The 14,887-nt window shown below is 49.0% G+C and overlaps 1 protein-coding gene across 3 annotated transcripts in view; it reads right to left on the bottom strand.

Moving 5' to 3' along the window:
• Nucleotides 1-14,887, bottom strand: part of EFNA2 (ephrin A2) — a 256,111-nt gene that overhangs the window by 11,308 nt on the left and 229,916 nt on the right. The window lies entirely within an intron of this gene.

Below are 14,887 nucleotides of genomic sequence, written 5' to 3'. Positions count from 1 at the left end.
AGTAGATAAATAGGTACCGCTCCGGCGGGAAGGTAAATGGTGTTTCCGTGCGCTGCTCTGGTTTGCCAGAAGCGGCTTAGTCCTGCTGGCCACAAGACCCAGAAGCTATACGCCGGCTCCCTCGGCCAGTAAAGCGAGATGAGCGCCGCAACTGCTTTCGAACTGCTAGGTGGGCAGGAGCAGGGACCGAGCAACGGGAGCTCAGCCCGTTGCGGGGATTTGAACCGCCAACCTTCTGATCGGCAAGTTCTAGGCTCTGTGGTTTAACCTACAGCGCCACCCGCGTCCCACACCCTATATATAGAAATGAGCAAACCAATGATATTTTAGGAGCAGGCTAGCAGGCGGGGCCCATGACTTACATCCTAGGAGCTTACACAATACAAAACACTGTTGCAGGATGTAGGTTTTATTTTATTTGTTTTTTATGTTTTGGAAATGTAAATCCAGTTTTTCCCCTTTAATTTTTTTGGGGTGCCCCGAAGAGAGTGGGGCCCTGAGCTATAGCTTGTTTAGCTTATACAGTGGTACCTCAGGTTACAGACGCTTCAGGTTACAGACTCCGCTAACCCAGAAATAGTAGCTCAGGTTAAGAACTTTGCTTCAGGACGAGAACAGAAATCGCGCGGCGGCAGCGGAAGGCCCCATTAGCTAAAGTGGTGCTTCAGGTTAAGAACAGTTTCAGGTTAAGAACGGACCTCCGGAATGAATTAAGTTCTTAACCCGAGGTACCACTGTATGTAATTCTGGCACTGCCAATATATCCTTTCCTGATACCCTTAACATAGGAGCACCGGAAGAGCTTGGCTTCTGGGCCGAGGCTGAGTCCAGTATCCTACTCTCACAGCAGCCTACCAGATGTATCTCCCCCCCCCATGGGAAAGACCTCGCGCCAATTGCCGTTTGACCCACAGATGTTGCCCAGCTCCTGCTAAGAAGCTTAGCCATCTCCGAGGTGCTTCCTCCGTTTCTTTAGCCGGGCGATTTGGGGAGGGGGGCATACCCCGCGCACAAAAGACCCCGCTTTTAATACCGCATCTTTGATCAAACTGATGTCAAAAGTTTTCTGACCCCCAAGCGGGGTGCTTTTCTCCGCCGTACATCCTTGGACATGTTCGGATTTCCCCCAATAAAAACCTGACAAGGCAAATGATACGCTTTCGACAGCGCTCTGCAGATAAGTCGGGAGAGGCGGGCGAAGAGAGGAGGAGGAGGAGGAGGCTGGGTCGGTTTGAGAGAAAGAGCAAAAAAGTTTGCAATTAAAAGCGCAGGGTGGTGGGTGGGAACTCTCCGAGGCATGAAATTGGCCCGGATTAGGATGGACAGTTCGGCTGAGTGGCGGAAAGAAAAGGTGCATTTGAAAAGCACTTTTAGGGAGGCCGTGACTTGACAAGGTGGATTTGCCGTCTGTCCCTGAAACAGATCGGCCTTGACAGTCCCGACTTGGGAGCCAGGCGGGGGACATCCTGTTTGAAGAAAAGGCCTTTGCTCGGAAGGGTCACCGAAAATTCGTGTTAACACCACGTTCAGACACCGATTTAAGAGCATTGCTTATCCGGGAAACTGTAGATTCAAGCGTTGGCCTCAGCTCATCTGCATCTATCCTTAACGCTCCTTCTGAATGGAGAGGCGTTAAAGAAGAATCAGATTTTTAAAATAGTTACAGGTGAAACTCGAAAAATTAGAATATTGTGAGAAAGTTCATTGATTTGAGGAATTCAACTTGAAAGGTGAAACTAATATATGATATAGACTCGTGACATGCAAAGCGAGATATGTCAAGCCTTGATTTGTTCTACAGGTGAAACTCGAAAAATTAGAATATCATGGAAAAGTTCGTTGATTTCAGGAATTCAACTGGAAAGGTGAAACTAATATATGAGACAGACTCATGACATGCAAAGCGAGATATGTCAAGCCTTGATTTGTGATCATTGCCATGATCATGGCGTACAGCTGGTGAAAACCCCAAATTAACCATCTTAGAAAATTAGAATATTCAAGGAAATCAGCAAACAAGGGTTGCAAATTGAGCAAGATTGGACCTCTGAGAAGTAGAAGCACGTCGCACTTTGCATGTCATGAGTCGATCTCATAGTTTCACCATTCAAGTTGAATTCCTGAAATCAACGACCTTTCCCACGATATTCTAATTTTTCGAGTTTCACCTGTATATCGCGAAGAACTGCATTAGCAAAACCCACCAGGAACCTGACCTCGCGTATCTTGAAAGTTTCCTTCTTGGAGTTCACAACAGGACTCAAAAACGCTTAATTTAAATTCGCTCTGTCCTGCTTTATTTCATTTCATTGGATAATGTGTTCAACGTGGTTCTGGGTTTTATTTGAAACTTATCTAGAATCATAAAATCGCAGAGTTGGAAGGGACCCAACTCTCCGCAACGCAGGAATATGCTGCTCTGGATTGTAAAAATACAGACAAACACCAAAGCGGTTTACAAAAAAAGATAAAACAATAATTATTCAGGTTGAAATAACAATAAGCTTTTTTAAAAAAACAGATTAAAACTCACATTGAAGATTTGATCAAATAAAGAGACTTATCCACCTCTTGCAACCAGGAGGATGAAAACAAGTGAGCTGGGAATTCTCGGGAATTCTCTTTTGAAAGGATATATTTGCTGCGAGGCTTGGATACCGTTTGGGTTTTTGCAATATCTTTCTATTTACAGATACACACATTAAGTGCTTGGATGGGGATCTAATGATTGGGGTTTCTCAATTATTATTTTTTTTAAAAGGACAAGATAATATTTTCACCAGAGCAAACAACATGTAGGTTTTGTGCTTTCTAGACAACGTTTTCAAGTTTCTAAACCGGTCCTTCTGTTCGCAACCCGTATCTTTGTCCAGGAATTAACACAGAGCGGTGTGTGGATTTTCTGAACCAGGAAAATGCAGGATTCGCGTGCCATTCCCCCACTTCTATGCCTGCTAAAATCACATATGTTTGGAAGGGGGGAAACAGTGTGACGTTTGATGCAAAAAAGCAGTCAGGAAGCAATAAAGAAAAAATATGATTCTTTCAGAAACTGCACAGCTGTTTTTTCAACACAAGCACTATCTACTTTGGTGGGGTTTTTTTTAATGGAGCAAAACTTTAAATAAAAAAATTGTGTGTGTGTTTTGATATGCATTGGCTAAAGTCCTGTTTGTTTTCATATCTGAGCTTTTTGCCACTTTGGGGGCTTTATTTTTTGCAGTGGAGCTGGACAAAGAGGGAACACTGGGAAAACTACTTGGCATTTCCGTCCCTCTAAAATCACCACAGATGCTGTGTCCATCTGGGGCAGTTTGGGGCGGGGTGAGGAATGGCAGGTCCCCCTTTTTAAAAAGCTCGTGGCCCCACTTTGCCGCTGGGAAGCGATGGGGAGAAGCGTTCCCTCCCTCGTGATGAGGAATTATGAGAAAATAGAAATGGCGGCGGCCGAAATATGAGTGTGGACACCATTTTGCACCCTGTCGTTATTCTCTTTTTAGGGCTGGCTCCCTGGTTTGAGGGGACGCGGGTGGTGCTGTGGGTTAAACCACAGAGCCTAGGACTTGCTGATCAGGAAGTCAGCGGTTCTAATCCCCGCAATGACGGGGTGAGCTCCCGTTGCTCAGTCACTGCTCCTGCTAACCTAGCAGTTCGAAAGCATGTCAAAGTGCAAGTAGATAAATAGGTACCGCTCCGGCGGGAAGGTAAATGGCGTTTCCGTGCGCTGTTCTGGTTCGCCAGAAGCGGCTTCGTTATGCTGGCCACATGACCCAGTTCCCTCGGCCAATAAAGCGTGATGAGCGCTGCTACCCCAGAGTCGGCCATGAGTGGACCTAATGGTCGGGGTCCCTTGACCTTTTACCCTGGTTTGAGAAGGCCGGGCGCAAATGGCGGGCTCCCTTCCGAAGAATGCTGGGTAGCCATTTATTTCCCACAATGCCCTGGTGCATGGCAAGGCCAAAGGAATTGTGTGGGGAGTCTCCCCTCTGTTTGGGGACCCCTCGGGGCGCCGGCACCCTCTCCACTGCCCAAGGCCTCCGAGTGCCATTATTACGAATAAAACAAAAAGAAATGGGGAAGGTACTTTCATGCACAAGGGATGCGGGTGGCGCTGTGGGTTAAACCACAGAGCCTAGGACTTGCCGATCGGAAGGTTGGCGGTTCGAATCCCCGCAATGACGGGGTGAGCTCCCGTTGCTCGGTCCCTGCTCCTGCCAACCTAGCAGTTCGAAAGCACATCAAAGTGCAAGTAGATCAATAGGTACCACTCCGGCGGGAAGGTAAACGGCGTTTCCGTGCACTGCTCTGGTTCGCCAGAAGCGGCTCAGTCATGCTGGCCACATGATCCGGAAGCTGTACGCCGGCTCCCTCGGCCAGTAAAGCGAGATGGGCGCCGCAACCCCAGAGTCAGCCACGACTGGACCTAATGGTCAGGGGTCCCTTTACCTTACTTTCATGCACATATGGTGGGACTGTGTGAGGATACAAGAATTCTGGGATATAATATACAACAAACTCAAAAAGATCTTTAAATTCTCCTTCCAAAAAAACCCAGAAGCCTTTATGTCCACTGAAATCCAAAAAACAACAACTTTAGAACCATCTTTATGTATGCAACTATGGCAGCTAGAATTTTAGTAGCAAAATATTGGAGAGGTGACTGAATTCCTACAAAGCTTGACTGGCAGGTGAAGATGATAGAATACTTGAAACATACAAAAATGATTGCGAGAACAAGAGGAAACTCAAACCAGAAAGTGTGTAAAGAATGGATAACATTTAAAGAATATCTAAAACAACATTGTGAAAATGCAAATCTCCTGTCAGGTCTAGACTGAATCTTGAATATTAAGGAAAACTACAAATGCAGGAAATTTTCTGGGTATGTAACAGATATAACAGGAAATGCGTAAAGGTTAAGAATATGTAGAAAGCACAGTGAGGTGAACCGGAAGTCAAAAGTGTGTGTGATGTTAGATGATGTGTTGTTAGTTAATGTTCAGTCGTCATAGAGGTATTCTCTTTGTGTTTTATATGTAAATTGTTTTGCAATAAAGTTTAAAAAAGAATAAAACACAAGAACACAGTGGTACCTCGGGTTACATATGCTTCAGGTTACATAGGCTTCAGGTTACGGACTCCGCTAGCCCAGAAATAGTGCTTCAGGTTAAGAACTTTGCTTCAGGATGAGAACAGAAATCGTGCTCCGGCGGCGCGGCAGCAGCAGCAGGAGGCCCCATTAGCTAAAGCGGTGCTTCAGGTTAAGAACAGTTTCGGGTTAAGTACGGCCCTCCAGAACGAATTAAGTACTTAACCTGAGGTACCAGTGTGTATGTGTGTGTGTTTAAATATTCAAAGAATTAAAGCCAGCAGTAAACTAAAAACACGCTGGCATTTTGTCGAAACAAAAAATGTTTTTAGCAGGTGCGAAAGAGTTCATCGCAGGTTCCTGGCCCGGGTCAAGTGGCAGGGAGTTCCAAAGCTTACATCGGTTTCTTGCAGAAGCAGAACAGGGATTTATGCGGCAGTGCCAGGTTCAGGGTAGTTCCAAAAGTTCTTAAGATCTCTGGGAGATTCTGTCTGTGGTGCTACGCTTTGCTTGCTCGGTTTTTAAAAACCACTTTTTTGATTTAAATGCGTGTCGGCCCGATCTCCTCAGGGGGATGACGGCAGGGCGTAAAGAGTATTCTGAATAAATGGAAATAGCTGCGTCCTTAAAGGATGTCAGGGAAAGACCTCGTTTCTGAACAGAGGGCCGGTTTCTGCCGAGCTGACATTCCATGGCAGCCCTGTTCCCAGGGGATTTCAATATTGTTCCCAGAGGCTTGCTGAGATATTGATGGCAACAATGTCGAGGGCTTCATTTTAATTCCCCTCCCCGCCTCCCTCTCTTCCCATCGCTTCTCATCTACACGCTCCCAACCCCGGGGGGGCTCAGAGGAGCGATATTGTCTCCCGGACAAGAAAACCCGACAATGGAGCGCTGATGTCACCTTTTGTCGGCTGGAGAGAGAGCGCTCCTCAATGGGGAGCCATTGAGGAGCGGAGAATGCCCTCGTTTGCATAGCCACACCCCCTCCATCTGCATATCCTGCCACGGGGAGAGGGGCACCCATCTCCCGGAGCGAGGCCCGAGTGCGAAAGGCGTCCAAGAGAAACCTTCAAATAAAGGGGGAAACAAAACGGGCAGTGATTCCTTATTTATGGCTGGCTGGCTGAAACCCTCTCCCAGGATAAAAGGTAAAGGGACCCCTGACCATTAGGTCCAGTCGTGGCCGACTCTGGGGTTGCGGCGCTCATCTCGCTTTATTGGCCGAGGGAGCCGGCGTACAGCTTCCGGGTCATGTGGCCAGCAGGACTAAGCCGCTTCTGGCGAACCAGAGCAGCGCACAGAAATGCCGTTTACCTTCCCGCAGGAGTGGTACCTATTTATCTACTTGCGCTGGTGTGCTTTCAAACTGCTAGGTTGGCAGGAGCAGGGACTGAGCAACGGGAGCTCACCCCGTCATTGCGGGGATTCGAACCGCCGACCTTCTGATCAGCAAGTCCTAGGCTCTGTGGTTTAACCCACAGTGCCACCCGTGTCTCCCAGGATTATATTTTGCAAATAAACCCCCGAACCGTTCTCCGTGAAGCCCTTTCCCTCCTGTGCTCAGACCTGCAGGCATCTTTCGATCACATAGGGCTTTTTTGGAGGTTGGAAAGCTGTGTGTGTGAAGGACTTTGCTTCCACCCACCCCCTAAAAAGTTCTTGTTTTTCTCAGGGTTGCCATACGCCTGGAATTTTCCGGAATACAGCTGTTGGAAGCAGTGTCTGGGCTGAAAAATGTCTAGGAAAATCTAGACGTATGGCAACCCATTGTGGCAGCGCTGCTTTTGGCTCAAAAACCCCTTCTTTTGCTTTTGTGAATTTGCAATATTGTGGGCAGGAAAGCTCAGTGACTTTGCCCCCCCCCAAAGCAAAAATCTAAACAACTTTTCTTCCTCTGATCATAGCTAATAGTCATTGCTAGCTTCCTCCTGTGAATTGCCTAATCGTCTTTTAAAGCGGTTCAAGTCAGTGGCCGTTGCCGCCTGCTGTGGAGGTGAGTTCCACAGTTTAACTCTGCGCCACGTGAAGAAGTTCTTTCTTTTTTAGCTGCCCTGAATCTTCCAACGTCATCGGATGTTCCCCGAGTTCTAGTACAGTGGTACCTTGGGTTACATACGCTTCAGGTTACAGACTCCGCTAACCCAGAAATAGTGCTTCAGGTTAAGAACTTTGCTTCAGGATGAGAACAGAAATCGTGATCTGGTGGCGCGGCAGCAGCAGGAAGCCCCATTAGCTAAAGTGGTGCTTCAGGTTAAGAACAGTTTCAGGTTAAGTACGGACCTCTGGAACGAATTAAGTACTTAACCTGAGGTACCACTGTATTAAGGTCCATATAGTAAAAGCTATGGTTTTCCCAGTCGTGATGTATGGAAGTGAGAGCTGGACCATCAAGAAGGCTGATGGCCGAAGAATGGATGCTTTTGAATTGTGGCACTGGAGGAGACTCTTGAGAGTCCCATGGACTGCAAGAAGATCCAACCTCTCCATTCTGAAGGAAATCAGCCCTGAGTGCTCACTGGAAGGACAGATCCTGAAGCTGAGGCTCCAAGACTTTGGCCACCTCATGAGAAGAGAAGACTCCCTGGAAAAGACCCTGTTGTTGGGAAAGATGGAGGGCAGAAGGAGAAGGGGACGACGGAAGACGAGATGGTGGGACAGTGTTCTTGAAGCTACCAGCATGAGTTTGACCAAAGTGTGGGAGGCAGTGGAAGACAGGAGTACCTGGCGTGCTCTGGTCCAGGGGGTCACAAAGAGGCGGACATGACTAAACGACTAAACAACAACAACAACCACTGTATTGCGAGAGATTGGGGGGGGGGCGATATTTTCTCTGCTCACTTCCTCCACCTACCGCATCGTGCATTTTGCAATACTTTCCTCGCGTCGCCTCTCGCTTGCCTTTTCTCTGGACTAAAAAGTCCCGCTTGCTGCAACCTGACCATTCGGACTGCAGGAGGCCTTGGTGCGCTGAGCTCCGAATCTCCTCTATTAGCATGCAATAGGATTATCCATATGCCGGATTTATTTAAATTGGGGGCGGGCTTCCTTTTGGAAACCGCTCTGGGTGCGAGGAGCTGGCGTGAGGGCCAAGCCCGCATTTCCAACACAAATAACTCACGGATCCTTAGTCTGCATAGGGAGGGAGGGAGAGAAAAGAAAAAAGGGATAAATGGATTTTCCCCCTGTTGCATTCCTTTATTCTTTCGGAATTTCTGGCTTAATTTCCAAACCTAATTCCAGCCCGGTGCCCCCGCCCCCAGCAACGTTACATTGGCCAACTGATTAAACATTGCAGTTAGACTGAGGGCTGGCGGGGAAGCAAGAATCAAGGTCTCCCCGCACACGAGCAGGCAATTTTTACGAACACGCCTGTGCCTTCCTTGCCAAAGAAGGCATTCTTTTGGTCAACAGACTCAGAGTGCCTCTGAGCGCGGGCAGAGTTCCTGCCGCCAAGAAGAATGAAGGTGCACTTTTTTGTTTTAACTACATCAGTCACTGGTGGGAGAACCCTGGCTCAGGGGCCGGATGCGGGCCTCCAAGCCGCTTTATACGGCCCTCGGGACCCTCTTCAAATCCTGGGGACCAGTCAATGTCTCTCAGCCAAACCTAAATTGATTGCATTACATTTATGCCCTCCCTTTGTTCCTCCAAGGAGACCCAGGGAGTCTACATGGTTCCCCCCTTTTAACCTCTACAACAACCCTGCGAGGTGTTGTTGTTGTTGAGTCGTTTAGTCGTGTCCGCCTCTTGGTGACCCCCTGGACCAGAGCACGCCAGGCCCTCCTGTCTTCCACTGCCTCCCCCAGTTTGGTCCAACTCATGCTGGCAGCTTCGAGAACACTGTCCCACCATCTCATCCTCCGTCGTCCCCTTCTCCTTGCGCCCTCCATCTTTCCCAACATCAGGGTCTTTTCCAGGGAGTCTTCTCTTCTCCTGAGGTGGTCAAAATATTGGAGCCTCAGCTTCAGGATCTGTCCTTCCAGTCAGCACTCAGGGCTGATTTCCTTCAGAATGGAGAGGTTTGATCTTCTTGCAGTCCATGGGACTCTCAAGAGTCTCCTCCAGCACCAGAATTCAAAAGCATCCATTCTTCGGCAATCAGCCTTCTTGATGGTCCAGCTCTCACTTCCATACATCACTAGTGGGGAAATCATAGCTTTATTTACCTAACCCTGCAAGATAGGTTCGGCTAAGAGGTAGTGACTGGCTCTACCCAAAAGGTGATCCGGTGAGCTTTGTGGCTAACCCACCTCACAGGGTTGTTGTGAGGCTAAAATGGGGGAGAACTACTTACAGTGCTGTGAAGGTTTTGGGGGGAAAGGTGGCATATAAAATATAATAAAGAAAAGATAAACCTGTACAAGCATCACCCTTCTCCCTAGCCCACGGCTCTTATCCCAAGGCCACGGCCCGTACTGGTCCAGCAGGAGTGAAGTTTTTGCCTTGCTGAGATGTGCCCTTGGGAAAATACCAAAGACCTGGGAAGAGGCATACATTACTTTAATTCCAAAGCAAGAGGTAGATAGATTGGAAGTGAAAAATCACAGATCAATTTCATTATTAAATTGTGATTATAAAATATTTGAAAATATTTTAGCCAGGAGAATGAAAGGTCTACTATTGGAAATAATCCATCAAGATCAAACAGGATCTCTCCCAGGTCGACAAATGAAAGAAAATACTAGAAATATAATAAACATCATTGAGTAGCATTGATGTTTATTGATGCGGAAAAAGCTTTTGACAGTGTTTCATGGGCCTTTATGTTGAAGGCCCTAGACGAACTTTGGAATGACATTTGTAAGAGGCATAGAGGCTATCTATTCTAAGCAAAAGGCAAGGTTGATAATTAATAATATTATTAGAGGTAAAGGTAAAGGGACCCCCCCAACCATTAGGTCCAGTCGTGGCCGACTCTGGGGTTGCGGCGCTCATCTCGCTTTATTGGCCGAGGGAGCCGGTGTACAGCTTCCGGGTCATGTGGCCAGCAGGACTAAGCCGCTTCTGGCGAACCAGAGCAGCGCATGGAAACGCTGTTTGTCTTCCCGCCGGAGGGAAGACTATTTATCTACTTGCACTTTGACGTGCTTTCGAACTGCTAGGTGGGCAGGAGCAAGGACCGAGCAACGGGAGCTCACCCCGTCGCGGGGATTTGAACTGCCAACCTTCCGATCTGCAAGCTCAGTGGTTTTAGACCACAGCTATAGGGTCATTTATAGACCTAATAGGTATCTAAAGCTATTTGCACATGTTGCCATGCAACCAGTCCATGAAGAATGTAGGCACCCTATATATAGAAAGGAGCAAACCAGGGATATTTTAGGGAGCAGGCTAGCAGGTGGGGCCCATGACATCTATCATAGGAGCCGACACAACACAAAACACTGTTGCTGCATGTAGGTTTTATTTTATTTGTTTTTATCTTATATTTTGTAAATGTACATCCATGGTTTTTTTCTCCCTTTAATTTTTTTTGGGGCCCCCAAGAGAGTGGGGCCCTAAACTATAGCTTGTTTAGTTTATACGTAAATCTAGCACATGGGACGCGGGTGGCGCTGTGGGTTAAACCACAGAGCCTAGGACTTGCCGATCAGAAGGTCGCTGGTTCGAATCCCCACGACGGGGTGAACTCCCATTGCTCGGTCCCTGCTCCTGCCAACCTAGCAGTTCGAAAGCACGTCAAAGTGCAAGTAGATAAATAGGTACTGCTCCAGCGGGAAGGTAAATGGCATTTCTGTACGCTGCTCTGGTTTGCTAGAAGCGGCTTCGTCCTGCTGGCCACATGACCCGGAAGCTGTACGCCGGCTCCCTTGGCCAGTAAAGTGAGATGAGCGCCACAACCCCAGAGTCGGCCACGACTGGACCTAATGGTCAGGGGTCCCTTTACCTTTACTTAAATCTGGCACTGTCCATCACCCACCCCGGTCCTCCAGTTCTGGGTAGGTCTCTCTCTCTAACCCCCTCCTCCAGCCCCTCTGAAAAGCCGAAAAGCGACCCCCTTGTGGCCCCCAAAACTGTTGTTTAACCTTGACCTAGAACTGTTGAGCATAGCCAGGACTCTCATCTAGATTCCTGGAAGGTTAATAGAATTCCAATTTGCAAGCTGCAGAAGGAGGTAGTGTTCGTTCTTTCATGTCTGCTAAATACACTGCCCTCAAAGAAACATAATTTGTAATGTTCCACATGACATGAATTCTAACCGGCTTTCGCCGTGATGAGTTTCACTATTTACTCCTGTGTAATCTTTCCCTAACGACATTAAAAAGAGAGAGTGAGAGGGACACACAGAGAGAGAGAGAGCGTGTCGTAGTAAATGTAGTTATTTTGCAAGTGACATTTTACACAGGGAGAAGGGGGGAGCGGACCGCGCGCGACGAGAGAAAATGGTAATTTAATATAGATAAAAGGAGCAAATTAAGGAAGTTGAAAAACAGATGCTTTAGAGTAGGAGAGGAAGAAAATATTGAGAAAGATAAATTCCGCCTGCCCGCTTCCAGACCGAGGGAAAGAGAGAGGGCTTGCTATCGTGAAGTGCTTTGGGGTCGTGGATTTTAATTAATAATGTTATTATTATTTTAACATTTCTTTATTGATTGCAGCGAGGGGGGGAACGCAGACAACTTTCTGGTTCAAGAGATGGCTCGGGAGCGTGTGATGTTAAGTTTCCCCTTTCCGCGGCGCTGACCTTGAAACTGACATCGCAAAGGGGCCCGATCTCTTTCCTTGCCGGGGGCCCGGTCCAAGCCGTGCGGTTGCAAGACGGAGATCTGCATGGACCTCTCGAGGTGAGGGAAATCGCAACACACGCAAAGAGACACACCGCCTCTCCGGCTGCTATTGGCTTAGCTGCTCTGATGTCACAGAAGGCCTGTGTTACGCGAGAGCCCTGCCAAAGGAGAGGCCCAACTAGTCCAGCGTCGTGACCCAGCGGCCGTTGAAAGCCTTGCCCAACCTGCTTTTAAAGCCGTCCAAGTGGGTGGCCATGCCTGCCTCTTGTGGCAGGGAGTTCCGCAGTTGAAATCTGAGCTGCGTGAAGAAGGACTTCCTTCTTTCTGCCTTGAAATCCAATGTTCGGCTTAGTTCCAATGTTCCAATAAACGGCCTCTGCCCAGTATACGTGAAGGAGCGTCTCCACCCCCATCGTTCTGCCCGGACGCTGAGGTCCAGCTCCGAGGGCCTTCTGGCGTTTCCCTCATTGCGAGAAGCAAAGCTACAGAGAACCAGGCAGAGGGCCTTCTCGGTGGTGGCGCCCGCCCTGTGAAACGCCCTCCCTTCAGATGTCAAAGAGTTAACAACTACCTGACATTCAGAAGACATCTTAAGGCAGCCCTGTTCAGCGAAGCTTTTAATGTGTGACACCTTAGTGTATTTTTGGTCTTTGTGGAAGCAGCCCAGAGTGGCTGGGGAAACCGCCCAGAGTGGCTGGGCGGGGTATAATAATAATAATAATAATAATAATAATAATAATAATAATAATAATAATAATAATTTTTATTTATATCCCGCCCTCCCCAGCCGAAGCCGGGCTCAGAGCGGTTAACATCAAATGTATAACCCATTAACATAAAATCAGAGAATCAGTTAAAATACATCCTCAAATCAGATCAGGATCAGAATAATAAATTATAAATAATAATAATAATAATAATAATAATAATTATTATTATTATTATTATTATTATTATTATTATTATTATTATTATTATTAGGCATCCACGAGTTCTCGCGTTCTGCTTCTTCCACGCCAGGAATAATTTCATATCATTTCCCCTGGACCTTCACTCAGGGGCGTAGCAAGGGGGTGTGCGGTAGGTACGGTCTGCCCCGGGTGTCCCCACTAAGGGGGTGACAAAATGGCGGGCAGCACTCACTGCGGGGCCTTCAGCACACCCAAGCTACGTGTCTCGGGCGCCCAGAGGCCCCATGCTGTCTGCCCGCTGCCTCCCCCCTAGCATAGCTGCCAACTATGGCTTCCTTCACCGCTGCCTTCCCTTGCCACTTCCCTGAACTGAAAATCCCTTGATGGTTTTGGTTGCCCTCGTCTTCACCTCTCTTAACCGTTATTGGCTTAGCTGCTCTGATGTCACAGCAGGCTACCGGCAAGGAAAATCACAACCCCTCCAGCCTTTATTGGCTTAGCTGACGCCACAGTAGGCCTGCGTTAAGCGCTGTTACATCCTCTCTGACTGTTACTAGCTTAGCAGCTGTGATGTCAAGCACGCCTGTGTCGGGAGGGGGGGAAAAGATGGCTTCCTTGGCTCCTATTGGCTTAGCTGCTCTGATGTCACAGCAGTGCAAGGAGGAGAAACCACAGGCCCCCCAGCTCGCCCCGTCGTGGGGATTCGAACCGCCGACCTTCCGATCCACAATGTGCTGGGCCCGGGGGTTAACCCGAGCAACGCGGTCCAGGTCCGGTCCCGAATCAAAGGATTCCACAAGGAGTCAGTCCAACAGGGCCAAGGAAGGAAACCAGACTAGGTCAGGCACAGGGTTCCAGCAAGCAGCAATGTTGCTCCCGCAACCTGGGGCGAAGTCCGGCTGCCTTTAATCTTTGACGGGGTAACGGCCGGTCCTGATCCCCCAGTGACTCACCTCCCTGTTTCGCCCGAAGGCGAGCACTCATCCTGCGAGTACTCAGGTCTCTCCTTCTCTCAGACCTGAGTCTCTGCAGCTCGGGAGACGTCGGTGGGTTACTAGACCCAGGGGCTGCCTCAGTTTCCCCTGACGCAACCGGTAGTGGAGCAGCTGTAAGTGATGGCCCAGCTGGAGGCAACGAGGTCATCCCCACATCTGGAGCCAGGGCAGGATCAGGCCCCTGACTCGGCCCAGCTGGTGTTTGTTGCAGGGGAACCTGTCCAGACTGGGACTCTTCAGGATCAGGCCCCAGACTCTGTTCAAATGCTGCCTGAGGCAGAGGATCTGGTGCGGACCGAGACTCATCCGGTTCCGAGTCCGAGCCCGAGTGTGATGGCCTGGGATTCGGACTCTGAGGCTGAACCTGAGGGGTCCCATCCTGCACAGGAGTCCCCGCCTCCAGAACCAACTGAGCCTGAAGGGTCCTCACCTGTGCTGGGTCCTCAGGTGAGTCTGCTCTGGCTCCTGAGGTGATGGAGGACCCGTTGCCTGCAGGTGCTCCACTCTCAGCCCCGTCAGGGGAAGCTGAGGTTGCCTCTGGGTCCGGTAACCCTCCAGCCTCTCCTGAGCTGCAGAGGCTCAGGGCAGAGAGGCGGAGGGAACTAAGTTCCTGCAGGAGGAGTGCTCGCCTCCAGGCCAGGATAGGAAAGTCACCAGAGGATCGGGGCCGCCCTATGCCTCGGGGGAGATAAAAGCCAGCCAGCCCCAGTCCCAGGTTGCGGGAGCGACGTTGTTGGTAGCCAGTTTCTGCCTGAACCCTGTCCTGCCGGATCTCCTGACCTCGCCCAACTCCCTGCCTTGGACCCAGTTTCAGCTTTGATGGACGGCCTCAATACTGTACCCTCGACCTCGGACTGGACTCAGACCATGCCTCACGGAAACCCACGGGCCCAGCACACCGAGTCCCAGGCCATCACACACAAGCCCAAGAGTCAAAATAAAAAAATTCCTTCCAGTAGCACCTTAAAGACCAACTAAGTTAGTTCTTGGTATGAGTGTATCTGAAGAAGTGTGCATGCACACGAAAGCTCATACCAAGAACTAACTTAGTTGTTCTTTAAGGTGCTACTGGAAGGAATTTTTTTATTTTGACTATGGCAGACCAACACGGCTACCTATCTGTAACTAAGCCCAAGAGTGTGCTGGTCCTGGGGGGCAGGT

This window comes from Podarcis bocagei, assembly GCF_964188305.1.
Source record: "Podarcis bocagei genome assembly, chromosome: 18".
Taxonomy (NCBI): Eukaryota; Metazoa; Chordata; class Lepidosauria; order Squamata; family Lacertidae; genus Podarcis; species Podarcis bocagei.
This window is presented reverse-complemented; position numbering and strand designations above follow the sequence as displayed.